This window comes from Gadus morhua, chromosome 21 (assembly GCF_902167405.1).
Source record: "Gadus morhua chromosome 21, gadMor3.0, whole genome shotgun sequence".
Taxonomy (NCBI): domain Eukaryota; kingdom Metazoa; phylum Chordata; class Actinopteri; order Gadiformes; family Gadidae; genus Gadus; species Gadus morhua.
The window spans coordinates 18,100,330-18,119,132 of NC_044068.1; the positions used below are offsets into that span (position 1 = coordinate 18,100,330).

Consider the following 18,803-nt stretch of genomic DNA (forward strand, 5'->3'; position numbering starts at 1 on the left):
TTTTGTGTTGAAATATGTAATAATGACACTATTGGGTGTTTAGCTAACACTACTGAGTGTCTGGAGCACTCGTTAGCTACGAGCGCTTTCACGACGTTCGTTACCAACGATGCTTTCGGGAAACGTTCTGAAAACTCTACGATGCTCGTACGACGCACTTCAAGATCCACTTAGGCTAACGATGCTTTCGGGAAACTGGGCCCTGGGCTGTCATGAATATTTGTGCTGCGGTGATGTCATTTGAAAGTAAAAATGATGATGGGACAACAACGACAAACGGAAATAATTATTTAATGTCAGTTAAACAAAACTCGAACAGGGGGGGGCGATGACTACTCCTCCCTTAAAGTAATTAAAGTAATTTGGCCTTTTCAAATTTAAATAATAATTGGAAAGGCATGGCTGGGACGGTCTTGCCAACGACTGCATCCCACATGGCCTGTGGAACGACGTGTTCATTGTCACTGGGGTCCAGGACCTCCATGTCCCTGTCTGGGAGGGTCCTGTACCCCATGACCTGGACCTCCTTGTCTCCATTGATAACCTACAGGAAATTAATATATTAGTTTTTGCTTGGACGCGCCTGTTGGATGCAGAGTAAAAAGGTTACACCTAAATGCTTTAAAATCAATACAATGTATAGCCTATTGTCATTTACTCACTTCCACTGAAGTGTGCCCTGTCGAGTGGAGGCTCAGTCCCAATTCCTTACATCTTTCAGCACCACGGTCCTTCGAGGCACCACGGTCCTTCGAGGCACTGGCGGGCCACCGGGTGTTGTGTGCGGGTGGAACGCACCTAGCTAAATGAGAAATGGGAAAATGGCATTACACAACCCGGATAGCTTTCTATCTGAGCGATGACAGTAAAACAAAGTTTCATGCATGATAAGTGGTATGATTTTTAAGTATCGATTTTTCTTTTCTAAAATGTATTCCAATATAGTTCACCTTTATCCAATACCATTGTAAGATGTTTCAGGACTGATTTAAATGTAAGCTACAGAAAATAATGTCACAGAGAAAGTGGTTTTAGTATTTTGTATTTGTTTTGATAGAATTGCTGCAACCATTATAAGAGAGGGTTTCTGCAAACTGCCAGTCAAGTGGTTAAATTCAAATGATATTATAACTTACTTCTTTGACCCAGCCCTGAACAGTCACCAGTGTACTGTCCTCGACCTCTGCCATCTCTCGCAGAGGGACGAGCATTGACTCGGGACATATTAATTCCCGAGCCTCTGCCTCCAGGTGGGCGGGGACTTCTACCGCGGCAGCGATATAGGCCACGGTCTGATGCCTTGTGAGCATCACTTTGATGCAGACCTGCAAACTCCTCAGAGGAATAAAGGTGACAGTGTCACAGGGGGATTTTTTTTTATTGTAATAATGACACTAGTCTGAGCGTGACTTAACAAAACTCAGCATACTTTATCAAAAATCAATGTCAAAACATCCTTGAGGCTTATAAAAAATATTTTATTTACAACTGTCACAATTTTTTTTTTTGTCTCTTAGCCTCTGGGGTGTTCCACAAAGCCGGTTTTATCACATAACCGGGTAAGTTAACCCAGGGTTTGCGGTAACCCTAGGTTTTCCGTTCCAAAAGCATCACGGTATGTTAGTTGCTATAGAAAAATGCCTTGAATCAAACCTGGTCGGAGCAGGTTTTGCGCAGGTTAAGTTTGAAACATAACCCGTTTTGGGTATTTAAACCCGCGTTCACCGCAGATTTCATGTGTTCACAATGGCATGCCCTTTTGATTAGAGAACTGCTGATATCGGAGCGCAAATTATACGTGCAATCCACCGGGAGCGATTGATAAGACCACGGCTCGACATCTTGGCATATCAAATTACTTTTGCTGGACTGGAGAGATAGGCCTATAGATTATCTCGCAAATCTTTAATATATTTAAATAGCCCTACATAGCCAACACTACCAATCGAGGACCTGGCCTCAGTTCACTCTAGGGCTGGGCGATTAATTGAATTTTGATCGCGATTACGATTTTAGCGTCAAACGATCAGAAAATTAACATAATCGAGTTATCCGATTTTTTGTTAATTATTATTTTTCATTTTTTAATTATTTTTTTATGATTTATAGAAAGGGCAGAACAGCTGGACACATATCTGTATATCATTTTAGATTGGAACATTTTCTTTTTGACTTTTGTGTATTTTTTTAACGCGAAATTTCAAAGTTCTCAGTTACAACGTTTTTTTTTGGGAGAGACATGGTGAATAAATACAACACGTTTTCAAACTCAAAGATAATCGTTTGATTAATCGTGATTTCAATATTGACCAAAATAATTGTGATTATGATTTTTCCCATAATCGAGCAGCCCTAGTTCACTCCAGACTATTTGCCCTCCGTTTTTTTGCAAATGGTAGTTTTATCTAGGCTATAATGTTGGAGATTCTGAGCACATCTCAGTCCTTTCAGATGACCCATCCAAGATTTGTATTGGCCTCCTATCATACAAAGAGCAATATTGTCTGAGTAATATGCCGAGAGGCACTTACAACACAAAGTATAAAATAGTCCTAACGGACTTGCATCCACTGGAGAATGTTTGATCATTACACGCACTAATCCATCTTGATCTGTGAAGTTGATGAATTGTCACTTTTAGGTTTTCTACCCAGTTACCAAAAAAGAAACATTTGGAATAGTATGCGCTGTGGCAAGGACATGGTTTGCATGTGTTACTTCGAAGGTATTCTACTTGCTGTAGTTTGGTCTGGCTTTGCGAGACTACTTCGAAGGCAAAGAAAATCTAAAATACAAGAAAACACAAAAACCTACATTCAACCAGTGGGGTATGGCCCCTGACTCTCTGAGGAGGTAGGTACCTCCAGGTACCCCCTCCATGCCAGGGCGCCCTGAATTTATGTTTATTAACAGCTCCCCCACCGGGGTCAAGACAATTTGAGGGCCAGATCCAGTCTGACGACTGTCGGCCTTTTCACAAATGGCTTATTTATATTTATACAAAAAAAAAGCTTACCAGTTTGTATGTTTTCTATCAGTGATGTTGCTAGGTACGCGTCCTGCGTCCCTGACGCATTCAAATCTGAAAGGACGCACTAAACTCACTATCCATGCGTCCCGGGGACGCATCTCATTTTCCCCATGAAAAACGATACATTGTGAACATTAAACAACTCGTGTTTAATCACAGTAACTGGCCAAAGAAACCTTCTTGTGAGCAGACCGGACAAGCGCTGTTTCAACCCTCTGCGCATCTACTCGGCGCAGACGTGATCCCCTGTACAAAGTATCGGGACATGCTAATTTAGCCGCTACCAAAACAACTAGCTCGTCACCGCTGATTTCATTTCAACAATTAAAAATACGAACTTCATAGTAAATAAACCCACGTTTCCACTGCTCGATGCTGTGCTCATTCGTGTCGATTATGTTGTAACGTTTTAGGGGACGTGCTGTAATGAAATAAATGAAACATAATCCGGTGGTGGTGATGAAAACTACATTGAACGGCAGCCGCCATATTGTTATGCCCAAACGGCGCCTGCGCATACATCGCGCTTCCAACGAGATCCCGTTTTTCCTCGAGAAACAGGCAGAGAAGAGAGAACACAAAAATGCCACCAAAGAAAAAGATAAAACCTATTGCAGGTCAGCAAACTATTGCAGCTGCATTTTCTGTCCCCACTACCTCTGCACTCCCCCGGTCCGCGCCCTGCCACTGGTGGCGGGGCGCGGACCGGTCATAGAGCCCATACGGTACGGCCACACCAACCGCGTTACTCGCGTTAGGGGCGTCCAAACTCGGCATTTTTGCCTAGGGAACCATTGGTATAGGCGCGTAGACGCGTTACATGCGTTGAAGCGTCGCGTCATCTTTCTTTATTCTGGGTGAATATTGTAACATAGTTACGCTATTAAATGCGTTTATGGAAACATTTTTAGCGAGAAATGTGCATTTTACTTTCATAATGTTCGCTCGGTGAATGTGAAGGATGTTTGGTTTGATAGTTATGACGAAGAGGGTACGCTCCGTTCACTTGCATGGACAGAGTCTCTGGATGCTAAGCAACCTCAATGTCTTGGCAGACTATTTCTCTGCTGATCAACACTACAAATGCTGGAAACACACCAGACACACCATGTGAAGTTATTTAACCCGATTATTGTTATTTATATCAGAGATTATTTAATCTAACCCGATCTTCACCCTGCTACCCTCTGGCAGGCGCTACCGGGCCACTACAGCCCGCACCTCCAGACTGCAGAACAGTTTCATCCCCAGGGCCATCACAGAACTTAATAATCACACTACACTCCTACCCTCCACCCAGCACAACTGCACTTTTGTTAGTGGTTGCACAAACAAATTTCGTTGTGTATCCAATGCACAATGACAAATAAAGTCTATTCTATTCTATACTAAACTCTTCACCCAAACGCGGCGGCGTTTGGGTTTCCTACCTCGGACTCCAGCGCAGCCACGGCCGACAACTATCTTTATTCTGGGTGGAAATAGTAACATTGTTACGCCATTAAATGCGTTTATGGAAACATTTTTAGCGAGAAATGTGCATTTTACTTTCATAATGTTCGCTCGGTGAATGTGAAGGATGTTTGGTTTGATAGTTATGACGAAGAGGGAACGCTCCGTTCACTTGCATGGACAGAGTGTCTGGATGCTACGCAACCTCAACGTCTTGGCGGACTATTTCTCTGCTGATCAACACTACGAATGGTGGAAACACACCAGACACCATGTGAAGTTATTTAACCCGATTATTGTTATTTATATCAGAGATTATTTAATCTAACCCGATCTAAGCTCTATCACCCAAACACGGCGGCGTTTGGGGTTCCTACCTCGGACTCCAGCGCAGCCACGGCCGACAACTATCTTTATTCTGGGTGGAAATAGTAACATAGTTACGCCATTAAATGCGTTTATGGAAACATTTTTAGCGAGAAATGTGCATTTTACTTTCATAATGTTCGCTCGGTGAATGTGAAGGATGTTTGGTTTGATAGTTATGACGAAGAGGGAACGCTCCGTTCACTTGCATGGACTGAGTGTCTGGATGCTAAGCAACCTCAACGTCTTGGCGGACTATTTCTCTGCTGATCAACACTACGAATGCTGGAAACACACCAGACACACCATGTGAAGTTATTTAACCCGATTATTGTTATTTATATCAGAGATTATTTAATCTAACCCGATCTAAACTCTATCACCCAAACACGGCGGCGTTTGGGGTTCCTACCTCGGACTCCAGCGCAGCCACGGCCGACAACCATCTTTATTCTGGGTGGAAATAGTAATATAGTTACGCCATTAAATGCGTTTATGGAAACATTTTTTGCGAGAAATGTGCATTTTACTTTCATAATGTTCGCTCGGTGAATGTGAAGGATGTTTGGTTTGATAGTTATGACGAAGAGGGAACGCCCTGTTCACTTGCATGGACATGGACTCATCTAGCTGCGTTGGCGCATTGACGCGTTGGAAGCGTTGAACCACCACACAATGATCAAGCGTCAGGTTAGGCGTAACGCGTTTGGTGTGGCCGCACCGATAGTTAAAGTCGGTGGACTCGTCTGTAACCTGTAAAATTCATAGATTAGCCGCACCGTTATATAAGCCGCAGACTCGAAAAATGGGGAAAAAGGCGCGGCTTATAGTCCGAAAATTACGGTAATACTTGCATCCGAGTCTGTTTTATATGCAGATCGCATTCATGAGGTCATTTGCATTGACCATTTATGGTTAAAAAGGGGCGTGTACAGGGCAGAACGTGAAGCTGATTCAGCTGCGCACACTTGTAGGCACTCTGATTTATAAAGCAAAGATTGCGTATGGTGTGCGTACGCAGGGTTTTATAAATCAGAATATTTTGTGGCGCACGCAAAACTTGGCTTTTGGGCGTACGTACACTTTTAGCAACGATCCCAGTTTTATAAATGAGACCCCTGGTTGTGTCATTAAACATGACGTGTTTACGACTGGAACTCATTGAACTCATTTCTGCTGGCAGCTACACTCCCACCAAATCACTGGTGTTTTATTTTAAATTAATAAACTAAATAAACTCATTGACATTCAGTCATCAGCTGACCTGCGACAGTCATTACAGCTGGCAGGTTCTGGACTAGTGAAGTCAGCCACCAGAAATTCCCTAATTCAAGGCATCTTGCACTTTTTGTCCTCACTATGTTTGGATCAACTTACAAGTCAGAATCCGCATTCTCACACATGAATGCTATTAAAACGAGTAATCGCGCATCCCTCACTGCCGAGCACCTGCACCACTGTATGCATATTTGCCATGACGTCATATATTCCCGATTTCACTGCTCTTGCAAAATCAAACAAATGCCATTTCTCTCATTAGATGGCACATTTGACCAAGAAGGTCACTGCATGCCAGTTAACACTAACAGTCAGCCTATGTTTATTAAATAAGGATTGTTTTTGAAAAGACTGTTGCACTTAAAGTAATCTATTACTATGTATTTTGATAAGCTGTGGCACTCTTGAGTAAACCTAGGCCTACTTGTATTTTGATAAGCTGCTATTACTACCTGTATTTTGATAAGCTGTTGCACTCTTGAGTTAACCTATAACTATGTAATTTGATAAGCTGTTGCAGAGTTAACCTACTGTCTTTTCCTGAACTGATAAGATTATTAAACACTAACAGGCAGCCTATGACGTTAATCAAATAGGGATTGTTTTTGAGAAGCTGTTGGTCTCTATTTGATTAAATAAAGAAAATATATGCACTCCTATGTTTTTTCTGGCCCCTCATTCTGGATCATTTCCACCAACCGGCCCCCATTCAAAACTAATTGAATAGCCCTGATCTATAGCATATAACCGAGTTTTCTGATTAAAGTTTAATGTAACAGTAAACTGACAAAATCGCTAATTAACACCGCAACTGCAAATTAACCACACAGAGATAACCATGGCAACCGGTCAAACAAATTTTCTTTTGCCATCATTCTGCTCGCGCATCTGCCGTGTTGATGAACAAATAATCCCCCTATACTAAATTAATAGTGGTACATTGCTGTTAGTTACTTCTTACTGACAAATGCACTTGATAAAAACATCTGCTAAATGCTTAAAATAAGACAATGAAATTGCAATAAATTGAATGATTGCAATGCATTCATGTACACAGCACAATTTCTTACCAGAGAGCTCAGTGGACACCTTGAAAGATACTTTAGCAGATCGCAGTAGTTTGTCGAATATATCAGCCTCCATGTAGCTGCCAGCAGAAACATTTGCATTATTTGGATTATTAGAATAAATGTAAAAAAAAAAAATTCTTAATAAACTATTATAAAATAATGGTTTATTAAGAATGACACCACAATTAAATATATATTATATATTTATCTGCGTTTAATTTAGTTTTAAGTATGTTTACAAGCTTACCTGTTAATGTAATCAATGTATAGAAAAAAATCCCCGGCGAAAGCAACCAAGAAGAAGGCGAAGAAGGTCGGACCCAGTGTCGGCGATCGGATCGTCAAAGCCGTGTCCGCTTCCAAAGAGCGAAGCGGAGTTTCTCTGCCAGCACTTAAGGTTTTGGCCGCCGATGGTTACGATGTGGAGAAGACACCCGCATCAAGGTCGCCATCAGAAGCTTGCTGGAAAAGGGAACCCTGGTCCACACCCAAGGGCATCGGAGCATCTGGGTCTTTCAAGATCGCCAAGGTCACGGAAGTGTATCCTGGTGAAGATGGACATGTGAGAAAGCTGCAATTGCTGATCAGTGAGTCAGCACTGGATGACCAAGGAAAGCGGCTCACAAAGCAAACGTACCTAGCACGGCCTATTCACAAGACAGTTACCCTGCTTGAAGCTGAGTAATGCAGCTACCTCATTTAAACCAAGTCTCATAATCTTTATTTAGTTTATTAATTTAAAAGAAATCACCAGTGATTTGGTGGGAGTGTAGCTGCCAGCAGAAACAGTTGCATTATTTGGATTATTAGAATAAATGTAAGTTTCATAAAGTAATAGTTTATTAAGAATGACACCACATTTAAATATATATTATATATTTATCTGCATTTAATTTAGTTTTAAGTATGTTTACAAGCTTACCTGTTAATGTAATCAATGTATAGCGGAACTATTGTTCTGAGGTGCAAGAGGTGACGTTTATTGTTGTAGCACCAGCATCGGAGCATGCAGCGAGTGCCCAACCGCTTTTTGAGATAAGTGCGGGAATAGTACCTTTGTTAGTTCAACGAGAGACACACTGGAGAGAAGTTGCCTTTGTGTTACCCGTTTCACTCCCTGAAGTTAACGAGGCCAATGAGTTCTCACGGCATGTTTGATGGCAAAGAGGATGATGAGACTCGGCTAATAAATGCCCGTTAACAAGAAAGCCTTGTGTCAGTGACTGTTGACTGGAGGGAGCTACACTCCACATTGACCCCAGAGGAATTCTTCAGATCCACAACAGCTACATTTAGCAAATTAAATTTAGCTGAAACAAAAAATATATATTGCTGAATTAAATCCTTTAATGTAAACACAGAAAAAAGATTTCTAATAAAATATCTAAGATGAAGCACTAATGTACAGCCAAAGACAATATATAGTGCACTATATCCGTGATAGGGAACGATCGACACAGCCAAAGGGTCTCAGAGGGTCGGCAACATGGAGCACGAGAGATTGATTGTCGAAGTGGAGCAACATAAAATAATTTATGAAATAAATCATCCTTTTTATAAGGACAATGTAAGAAAGGACAAAGCCTGGCATTTAATTGCAGTAGTCTCGGGAGTGGAAGGTGAGTACATTAGGTTTAGGATTATCGCGTGATCTCATGTGAATACGGCTGGCTCGCAAGGCAGCGCTGCGTTGCCTTTGCACGCCCGGTGGCAATTGACGCAGGGCAGAGTTCGCAGCCGTTCCGCGGCGCGTACGTCCCCGGTGGAAATCAGGCGTGACGAATTTCAAAATCACGTAATTTGTAGAGTGCTTAAAAAATGTCGGAACCAAAGGGTTGCAATTCTGTGCATAATATTCCGGAGGCGCACACAGTTTTGGCCGTGATATTATATATTATAATGTTCTCAAATACGAGGCGGAGGCAGTGTCTAGTCCACGGTTTATTCAACCATCAAACTGTATTCAATTTTGAACGTTAGGAATAGTAATGGTAAATCGGCGATACATTCTCGAATGAATGTGGAGTAATCATAGCGGTCCTCATTCGTTGGAACACGCACCCATTTATGGACTCCCTTGTACTCCACTTCCACCAGCATGACTTTGAAATAAAACACAAAAACTCAAGACAACCAGACAACATGAATATATAAATATAACATGTAAATTGTATTGAATGACAAGTACCCTATTATAAATTGCTACCACATTGTATAACCATTATTACTAGCGATTAGCTCAACGTTTGCTTGGCTAGCACCGCACTTTTCAGCTTGCCGCAACGTGGCTTATTAGAGGAAAGCTTACGCCTCGTTTCCACATACGTACATTCTCGTATGCGATCCAACCGTCTCCGACCGAAAGTCCATTCATTCCTATGTGATTCTCCGTAATGTCCGTTTTTCCTCCGAGACTCCTCCCCTCCGTAAAATTTCTGTCCGGAATGTCCGTAATATACGTTCAAAAAATTGAACTTTCGCCGTCGTTTTACGGAGATACCGTACGAAAGTTTTTATGTTTTTCACAAAACTTGTAACCTGGCAGGCCAAACTCCTCACCGATCTCTTTCCAAGCCTGGTTGGTTTTGTTTTTATCTCTGTATATGTCGATCCTCATGTTCCAAAGTACCGGTCTCCTAAAAACGGCCATTATCATACGTTTACACACATCTTTTGTCTACATTTTCGTCCGCTTATCCGGGGTCGGGTCGCGGGGGGAGCAGCTCAAGCAGGGGGCCCAAGACTTCCCTTTCCCCGGCCACATTGAACAACTCTGACGGGGGGATCCCGAGGCGTTCCCAGGCCAGTGTTGAGGTATAATCTCTCCACCTAGTCCTGGGTCTTCCCCGAGGTCTCCTCCCCACTGGACGTGCCTGAAACACCTCCCAAGGAAGGCGCCCAGTGGGCATCCTTTCCAGATGCCCGAACCACTTAAGCTGACTCCTTTCTAAGTAAAGGAGCAGAAAACTCATCTCGGCCGCTTGTACCCGCGATCTCGTCCTTTCGGTCATCACCCAGCCCACATGACCATAGGTGAGGATAGGAACGAAGATCGACAGGTAGATCGAGAGCTTTGCCTTGCGGCTCAGCTCTCTTTTCGTTACAACGGTGCGGTAAAGCGAACGCAATACCGCCCCCGCTGCTCCGATTCTCCGGCCAATCTCAAGCTCCATAGTACCCTCACTCGCGAACAAGACCCCGAGGTACATGAACTCCTTCATTTGGGCTAAGGACTCATTTCCTACCCGGAGTAAGCAATCGATAGTTATGTTATTATAACTCTAGTTCTATGATTGTAGGCGTAGCCGTCTAGGCTTCGCCTTATGGGCTTGTCCCGTGCGCGCGCCCGCGCGCGCTGAAAATTCAAACTATGCACCTATCAGCGTGGGCACCGCCCACATTTCCCACGGTATCGTGTCTATATAACGCGGTGTATACCGTCGCTCATCCTCCACGCTTTTCTTTCAGCATTTGGAGGGTACAGCAGGTGGGAAACTAGACGGCTACGCCTACAATCATAGAACTAGAGTTATAATAACATAACTATCGTTCTATTTCATGTAGGCTACGCCGTCTAGGCTTCGCCTTATGGGCTAAGGTGAAGCTGCGAGCGGAGCCCGATCAATGTACTCCTGCTGGACCCCAGTCAAAACGACCTAAGTCACCAGAGCACATTAAGACTCAAAAAGCCAAGGAAGTGTAAAACACAACAGCTTTATAAAAACTAATTCCTCCTAGATCAAGCAAGGCAATGATCAAGGGAGAAAAAAGTGAGTCTGTAAAGACTCCGGCTCTATTCCGTGCTTCATGGAACCCATGAAAAGGAAAAGAAAACCAGAGCAACACGGTTTCCATTAGGTCCGCTACCACCGGGGGCGGAGCTACGGAATTCGGCTCTTCAATAATGGGACTCTCTCTGCCGTTTCTTATTTGAAGAAAACGGCGGGAGTGCCTCACTGGTAAACAAAACCACCAGACAATTGGCGAGCCAATAGAAACCCCCCTAGCCTTGTTTTTCATTTGAAAAAAGGTGGGAGAGTAAGAGACTGGTAATCAAGACCAACTCGCCAGCCGGCGAGAGGAAATCCAACCACGCCGCTTTAAAGAACATGTCTATATTCTTAAGCCGTAAAAGGGGTCCCGGACTCTAGCACAGAGTTGCCGAGTGAGCCCCTGGACATGTGTAACATGTAAAAACGGACAAAGGGGCCGGGGGAAGACCAAGACGCAGCCGCGCAGATGTCTTCCACCGAAACGCCCTTGAGTAGAGCCGTTGAAGCGGCCACGCTCCGTGTGGAGTGAGCTTTAACGCCCAACGGTGGCGCCAAGCCCTGCCGAGAGTAGGCTAGGCAAACACCCTCACATACCCAGCGAGAAAACCGCTGCTTAGAGAGAGCGCGGCCCCTGCTAGCGTCGCTATAACACACAAACAACTGTTGTGTGGAGCGGAACGCTGCCGAGCGATTCACGTACATAGCCAACGCCCGAACCGGGCACAGGAGATGCAACTCCGCCTCCGCCTCACTAGAATGAGGCGGGGGGTGAAAAGCCTTAAGCACAATATCCCTCGACCGAAAAGAACTATTAATGTTCTTCGGGAGGAACGCAGGATTAGGTCTGAGCAACGCGAAGGAGCTGTCCTCGTTTAGCAACAAGCAACTCGGGCTGACAGACAGAGCGGTTAGCTCACCGGCCCGCTTGGCAGAAACCAAGGCCAACAAGAGCGCCGTCTTGAATGACAGGGCATCCAAAGGGGCCTGGGAGAGAGGCTCGAAAGGATCCCTGGACAATCCGCGCAACACGGTGGGGAGATCCCAGCGTGGTGTAAGCACGCGTGAAACAGGCCTAACCCGTCTAGCCCCACGCAAGAATCTCTTGACCAGTGGATGGCTGAAGATCGGTCCACCATCACAGCCTGCATGGCCAGCCGAAACGGCTGCCGCATAGACCTTGATAGTGGAGAAGGCCAAACCTTTTTCCAATAAGTTTTGCAGAAACGAAAGCACGCTTCCCACCTCGCATTGAGATGGGACAGCGTGGTTCGTCTCACACCAATTAGAGAAGGCGCACCACTTCGCCGCATAGAGGGAAGAAGTAGAAGGCGCACGAGCACTCTGAATAGTGTTGATAACCGTCTCAGGCAAACCTTTGCCCTGCAGGATCAACCTCTCAGGAGCCAAACCAACAGCCGTCCCGAGACATCGGGCGGGTGGTGCACCGTCCCGTGGGCCTGTGAAAGCGCATCCGGCCTGAATGGTACTGGCCAAGGCGCCGACCGCGAGAGCGCGGCAAGCTCTGGAAACCACAGAGCTGCACGGTTCTCCGGGGCCACTAATATCAGGGACAGTCTCTCCTGTCTGACCCGTTCCAGAAGAGGAAGGATCAGCTGGAGCGGGGGAAACGCATACAAGAGAGTCCGCGGCCAAGGTGTGTGTGCCAACGCATCTACCCCCAACGGGGGAAGATCCCGAGGGCTGAGGGAGAACCACCACCTGCAGTGCGTGTTCTCCCGGGACGCGAAGAGGTCCACCTGCGCTGTCCCGAACCTCTGCCAGATCAGTCTGACAATGTCGGGATGTAACCGCCACTCGTCTCGGCGGGGACCGCCTCGAGACATGAGGTCCGCCCCAAAGTTCTGGGCGCCCGCGATATGCAGGGCTCTCAGACTGCGGAGATACTGATGAGCCCAAAGCCAGAGCTCGACCGCCTTTCGGTGGAGAGCAGGGGAGCGGACTCCCCCCTGTCTGTTGATGTACGCCGCCGCCGACACGCTGTCTGTCCTGATCAGAACGTGGCGGCCGCGCACCAGGTGAAAGAAATGCAACAGCACTTTCCTCACAGCGTCGAGCTCCAACACATTTATGTGTGCTGTAGGGGGCGTGCGCCACTCGTCTCCGACCGAGTGAGAGAGGCACGTTCCTCCCCAACCCGTCAACGAGGCGTCCGTGAAGACCACTACGTAGGACGCCACCCTGCCCAGTGGAACACCCTTGAGAAGGGCGGAGGGTCCTTTCCAATATTCCAGGTCTGGCGACACCGAACGGGGGACGAGGAGCACCCTGAGCTTGTGTCGCCTGGGGTCCAACCGTTGGCGAGCAAACCACCGCTGGAGTCTGCGCATAAAAAGCAGACCCAGGGGGACCACGGGGTGGGCAGCTGCCATCAGCCCCAACAGGCGCATGGTGGACAGTGCGGTCACGTTTCTGCGAACGTGAAAACGGGAGAGCGCCGACAGGATGGCGTCTCGCCGAGGAGGCGAAAGCATCGCAGTCATGGTGGCTGAGTCTAGGCAAAGCCCCAAGTAGACTGTCTGCCGGCTGGGGAGCGGGGAGCTCTTCTCCCAGTTGATGGCAAAACCCAGGAAGGAGAGATGGTTTATCGCCAACATGGTGTCCCTTCTCGCGGTCTCTTCTGAGTTGCTCAGAATAAGCAGATCGTCTAGGTAGAAGAGAATCCTCTTTCCCTGACGTCTGAGCGGTTCCAACGCCGTCTCCACACACTTCGAGAAGGTGCGCGGCGCCAGGGAATAGCCGAACGGCAGACACTGGTACTCGTACGCCATCCCCATAAAGGCAAAGCGGAGAAACTTCCTGTGCGCCTGCCGAACAGGGACGTGGAAGTAAGCATCCTTGAGATCCAGGGATGTGAACCAATCGTCCTCTCTCACACACCGGAACAATGCTCCGACCGTGAGCATTCTGAACTTCCTCGTGGCAACGAATCTGTTGAACACGCGAAGATCCAGAATAGGTCTCATTTCCCCTGACTTCTTGGAAACCAGGAAGTAGCGGGAATAAAAACCTAGGTGAGACTCGTGGGGGGGAACGACAATGATGGCCCCCTTTACCAAGAGACGTGCCACCTCTGCTGCCAGAGCCGTGCTCGCAGCCGGGTCCCGTAGCGTGGTCTCCACCAACCCCATAAAGGGTGGGGGACGACGCTTGAACTGTATGGGATGGCCCCATCTCAACGTGGTGTCCAACCACGATGGCAGAACGCACCGCTCTTGCCAACACGCATAGCGGTTGGAGAGAGGGCGAGTCGACAGCTGAGGAAGACCGTCCAGGAATAACCCGTATTCCTCTGCCCCTACCGCCTTCACACTGCGTGTGGACCAAGGGGGGCTTCCCACGAAAGGGAGGAGGCTCAGCGAGCGTAGGAGACGTACCACAACTAGGTACGTCTACAACTAGCTGTCCGCAGGCTGTAGCCACAGCGCGCGGACCCATCTCCTCACCTATAATGTGGGGAACCAGGAGACCGTGCAACGAGTCTCTGATCCGTCCACGAGGCTCCAAGGGACGCCGCTTCTTAGAAGCAGGTGAACCAGAGGCCATGTGAACACGCCGTCCGACCGCCACCCTACAGCCACCGGGCTGAGAGGGGGAAAGAGGCAACATGGAGGAGCGCACCACAAGCGTAGGGCGCAGGTGGCCTGGGGAATATCGCTCTTTAGGTACCATGTACTGCCGTTCGGCCGAACGGTCTTTACTCTTTTCTTTAATAGGGAAAGAAAAAGTAGGAGCAAGCGTCCGGAACTTCCCGGTCCGTGGCGCTGCTGCTCTCCCCGTGCGCGGCGGCTGCGGCTGCTGCACCGGGGCTGGAGTCGGAGGCGGCCCCATGGAACGCTGGGACCGGCCTAGACCCCGCTTCCTCTCAGCCTGCTGGCGGGAGGAGCCCGTGAGAATCGTCCCGAACCGGGAACGATCCTCACGGACTGACTGCTGGTGCGCGAGCACCTCGGAGAACCTGGGACCAAATAGGCCATCCGGCGCTAGTGGACCCTGGACGAGGCTGGCCCGCTCTCGTTCCGGCACCGCAGTGTGGGAGAGCCATATGACCCTTTGAATCATGGTAGCCCACGCCATATGCTGGCCGGCCGAAACGGCTATCGGCTGGCATAACTGGAGGATGGCGCTGGAAAAGCGGGAAACCGCCAGCCATCTCACGGCTTCCTCCGGGCCGTAGGCCTCCCTGTCAGCCGACAAGGAGACCATGGCAGAGGAGAGCAGGGCGATGTTGTTGACCGCCGCCGCGGATTGAGAGGCACAAACGAACACCCTGTCCGTTAGGCCGACAATCTGCTTCTGGAGGCGGTCGGGGGGCAGCGGCTTTTCGTTAAGGAGCCATCCGGCGCCCGGACAGAGAAGCGCTGCCAGGGGAGGCTCCAGACGAGGGATCCCCCTCGCCTGAGCATCGGCCCACCCCTCCACGTTGGTGAAATCCGTGTAGGATCTTACCGGAGCCTTCAGGGTCGAAGGGTCCTCACCGGCAGCAATAAACAAGTGCTGCAAAGGCGGGAACAAGGGGCACTGGGTAACCCGCCGGGAAAAAGATGGGGTGCGAAAGCACTCGCCCTGCATATCGTCAGATACGGGGGCGAGAGGCGGGGCCGGCATGGGAATCCCTTTGATGGCCGCCGCCTCACCCATGATCTCCCGGAAGAGATCGGTCATCCGGCGCGGACCCTCGTGTTGTATGACGGTGGCGGTTGTAACCCGAGAGCGGGAAAAACCGGACGCCGAGTCGCCGAAGACGTCGTCCAGGGAGGCGTCGATGATGCCATCGTCGACGTCAGGTCCGAATAGGTCGATGGCGTCAGCCATTTCCACCGCAGGGGAAAAGAAGAGATGCCTGGAGAGGATCCCCTCTTCAGGCAGCTCCCGGCAGGCGACACAGGAGACGGGGGCCGCCATAGCAGCCGCGGCGTGGTCGGCGCCGAGGCACCAAAAGCACGCCAAGTGCCCGTCACCCGGTGCCAGGGAGGCGGGACAGGAGGCGCATAGGAGTCCTGAAAAGGACCTAGCTCTAGGAGCGCTCTCAGGTGGCCCTGAAAAGGGCCGTTTGTCCGCGGCCTCGCCCGAGCCGCTGCCACCGGCTTGGGAGATCCGTGTTGAAGTTCTCATCTTCTTAATAGTAGTTCTCAATTTCTCGCTGATAAGCACAAGTGCTGAAAGAAAAGGGAGGATGAGCGACGGTATACACCGCGTTATATAGACACGATACCGTGGGAAATGTGGGCGGTGCCCACGCTGATAGGTGCATAGTTTGAATTTTCAGCGCGCGCGGGCGCGCGCACGGGACAAGCCCATAAGGCGAAGCCTAGACGGCGTAGCCTACATGAAATAGAACCATCGGTTTCCTCCTAACATCTTTTGTCCGTAAATAAATTCATGCCCGTACGTAAAACACTTGCGACTCCTTCCGTAAATTTACGGAAGCACGGATACGAAAAACATACGTATGTGGAAACGAGGCGTTAGCTTTAGTTATTGCTAGATCTGCGTGTGTTCCATTAACTTGCAGTGGTCATTTCAGGGATTCCGGTGAGACCAGGTTGAATATTCTTTGAAACTTAAAACTGGACAATTTATTCGTTAGAGTTGGATTTAAACTCAATGCAGGAGCTCTATTGGAGTGGATTGGACGAACATCGGAGCGAAATTAATGTTTGGAGTGCTGCGGCAGGAGGAATCAAGGAATGGGTGCTAGGTAATGCTAGATACCAGCACGTGGTGGAATCCGAGCTGTAGGCCAAGTTCGCTAGCCTAATAAACCTTACCTGTTCGTAGCAATACAAAACAGACAGTTAAAATGTAACTATTCACCAAAGCTATGACGGAAAAATACATTTTCATTGAACAATATCACTCATCATGGCATTTGAGAGTTTTGCTTACCTTGAGCAGTCAAGTCCTTCCTTGCACAAGCGAGGGGGAAATGGCGCGGGGGAAAAAATCTTGAAGAAGATTACGCATTCTAGAGCCGTTACGTGAGGGCGTGGCTTCAACCTACTGGATCGAGTAGATCACACCAATCAGGGTCAAATTCAGGAAACTGAATTTCACATCGTAATAATGTCACATCAGACACTAGCAATGTTATTTCATTGCTGTGTGGTGCTGAAACAACACAAACACTCTTTATTTAACACCGTCCCCGATATTTTAACACTCTTATTTTAATATATTTGCTGTGGACGTCCGTCTTTACGCCACTGGACGGAAATCATACTGTTATATTTTCTACTTAATTATGTATGTTATTTACAGTTGTGTCCCGGCATGTAATATTTACTATTGTATTCAGGGTTTCCTTATATCGGTCACCCATACTTTCAACAGCCTTGAGAATCTCCTATAGGACAATATAATAGCAAGGATAGGAAAATAAGATTGTAGAGGATATGGCCACCTGGAAAGTGGACATCTTTGACCAAGACTGTATATTATTCATCAGGAGGATATCATAATGCTCAGTGGTTAGGATTGTGTATGCAGTGGCGATGTCAACAGTGCTACCAATAGGAGGCACCATTGAGTAGCCTGCGTGACTCCGCTCCTAAATAACCCATGTTGAATTCTTTGTCAGTCACTTTAGATACAAGTATGTGCTAGATTACTAAATTCTATACGGACTGAGTGTAGGCTAATCAAATGTTTCTCAATCAAGGCAAAAATAAGAAGGAATTGTGCTGTCATCATTTTCAATGCTCTGCTGTTGTTACCTGGATCTACCTATCTCTCCTAGCCTATCACTACTGTATTTTAGAACTGGTGATCACTGGTGATAATTCATGACTTTCATGACTTCAAAGACATGTATTGACCAATCACGAAGGAAGCATAAAATGACCAATCTCGGTATGCTGTTCATGACAAATACATATTAGTCATGGTTGATCGGTCGGTTCAGAAATAGGAGATCACCGACAAGGTGGGAGCTTGGAAGGTGTCAGGGAGTGCACACTTACTGGTAATGAACTGAACACATGGAGAGGAACTCGCCCACGTGGTGCATAGCCTCAACTGCAAACTTCAAAGGTCCAAATATGGTTGACTGCTAAATGGTCTGTCCCGGTCTGAACACTTTAGTTTACAGATACTAGGCGGACGACAGTATAAAAAAAACAGGATGCAGGCGTGGCTACTGAACCCCCTGCAGAGCAGTGCTCATTGGGGGAAGATGAAAATTGGAAACAATTAAAAATGGTGGCTTGAGATGTCTCACCAGAGTTAGGCAGAAGACGAAGTCAGACCCGATCATAATCACGCCATCATAATGTTACAACCTGAAGAACTGACTAAGCTTCCTGGGAGTGTGTGTGGATGATGGCTGGTTTACAAAGACTCACCTGGCTGATTCTGATAGGACTCTGGGGCTGGGTGAGGCTTCACGCCTGTTAAACCAGCCATCTCCTGCATGGCAGTGGAGCACCCTTTCCATTTTCATTACCTTCAAAAATAAAATGAACCGGCTTTAGCATAACCACCATGCGTCCTTTGTGTTTGGAGGAGCCAAGCAAAGGTCACCTAGGTAGTGTGTAGTAAAAGATATTGCTGCACACATATAATGTTCACTTATTCAACACACGTACAAAGCCATTTAACATGGCTTTGGATTAATCTACTGACAGTCAGCCATGCCAGCCAGTCAGATAGACAAACAGATACAGATATATAGATCGATAGATATATAGATAGATAGGTCTAGTAAGAATAGATAGATAGATGGAGAGAGTGAAAGTCTTTGTGAAGCCACCTCCCTTTTCTTCAACGAAGAAGCCTATATTTAGCACTCACACTCGGACAGGCCACTGCAAATGC

The 18,803-nt window shown here is 47.4% G+C and overlaps 1 long non-coding RNA gene across 5 annotated transcripts; it reads right to left on the bottom strand.

Annotated features, from left to right (window-relative positions):
- Positions 1–275: 275 nt before the first annotated feature.
- Positions 276–17,053, bottom strand: LOC115533932 (uncharacterized). Of its 5 annotated transcripts, none has more exons than XR_003974261.1 (6): positions 16,878–17,053; positions 7,445–7,742; positions 7,198–7,274; positions 1,137–1,335; positions 663–802; positions 276–544 (listed from the first exon to the last, which is right to left on the bottom strand). It is a non-coding gene; the product is annotated as an uncharacterized LOC115533932 (long non-coding RNA). The 5 variants fall into 5 exon arrangements; XR_003974262.1 differs by having other exon boundaries at positions 1,137–1,332; positions 16,878–17,052; XR_003974265.1 differs by lacking the exons at positions 7,198–7,274; positions 7,445–7,742; positions 16,878–17,053 and adding an exon at positions 3,390–3,422 and having other exon boundaries at positions 1,137–1,332.
- Between the last annotated feature and the right edge of the window lie 1,750 nt (positions 17,054–18,803).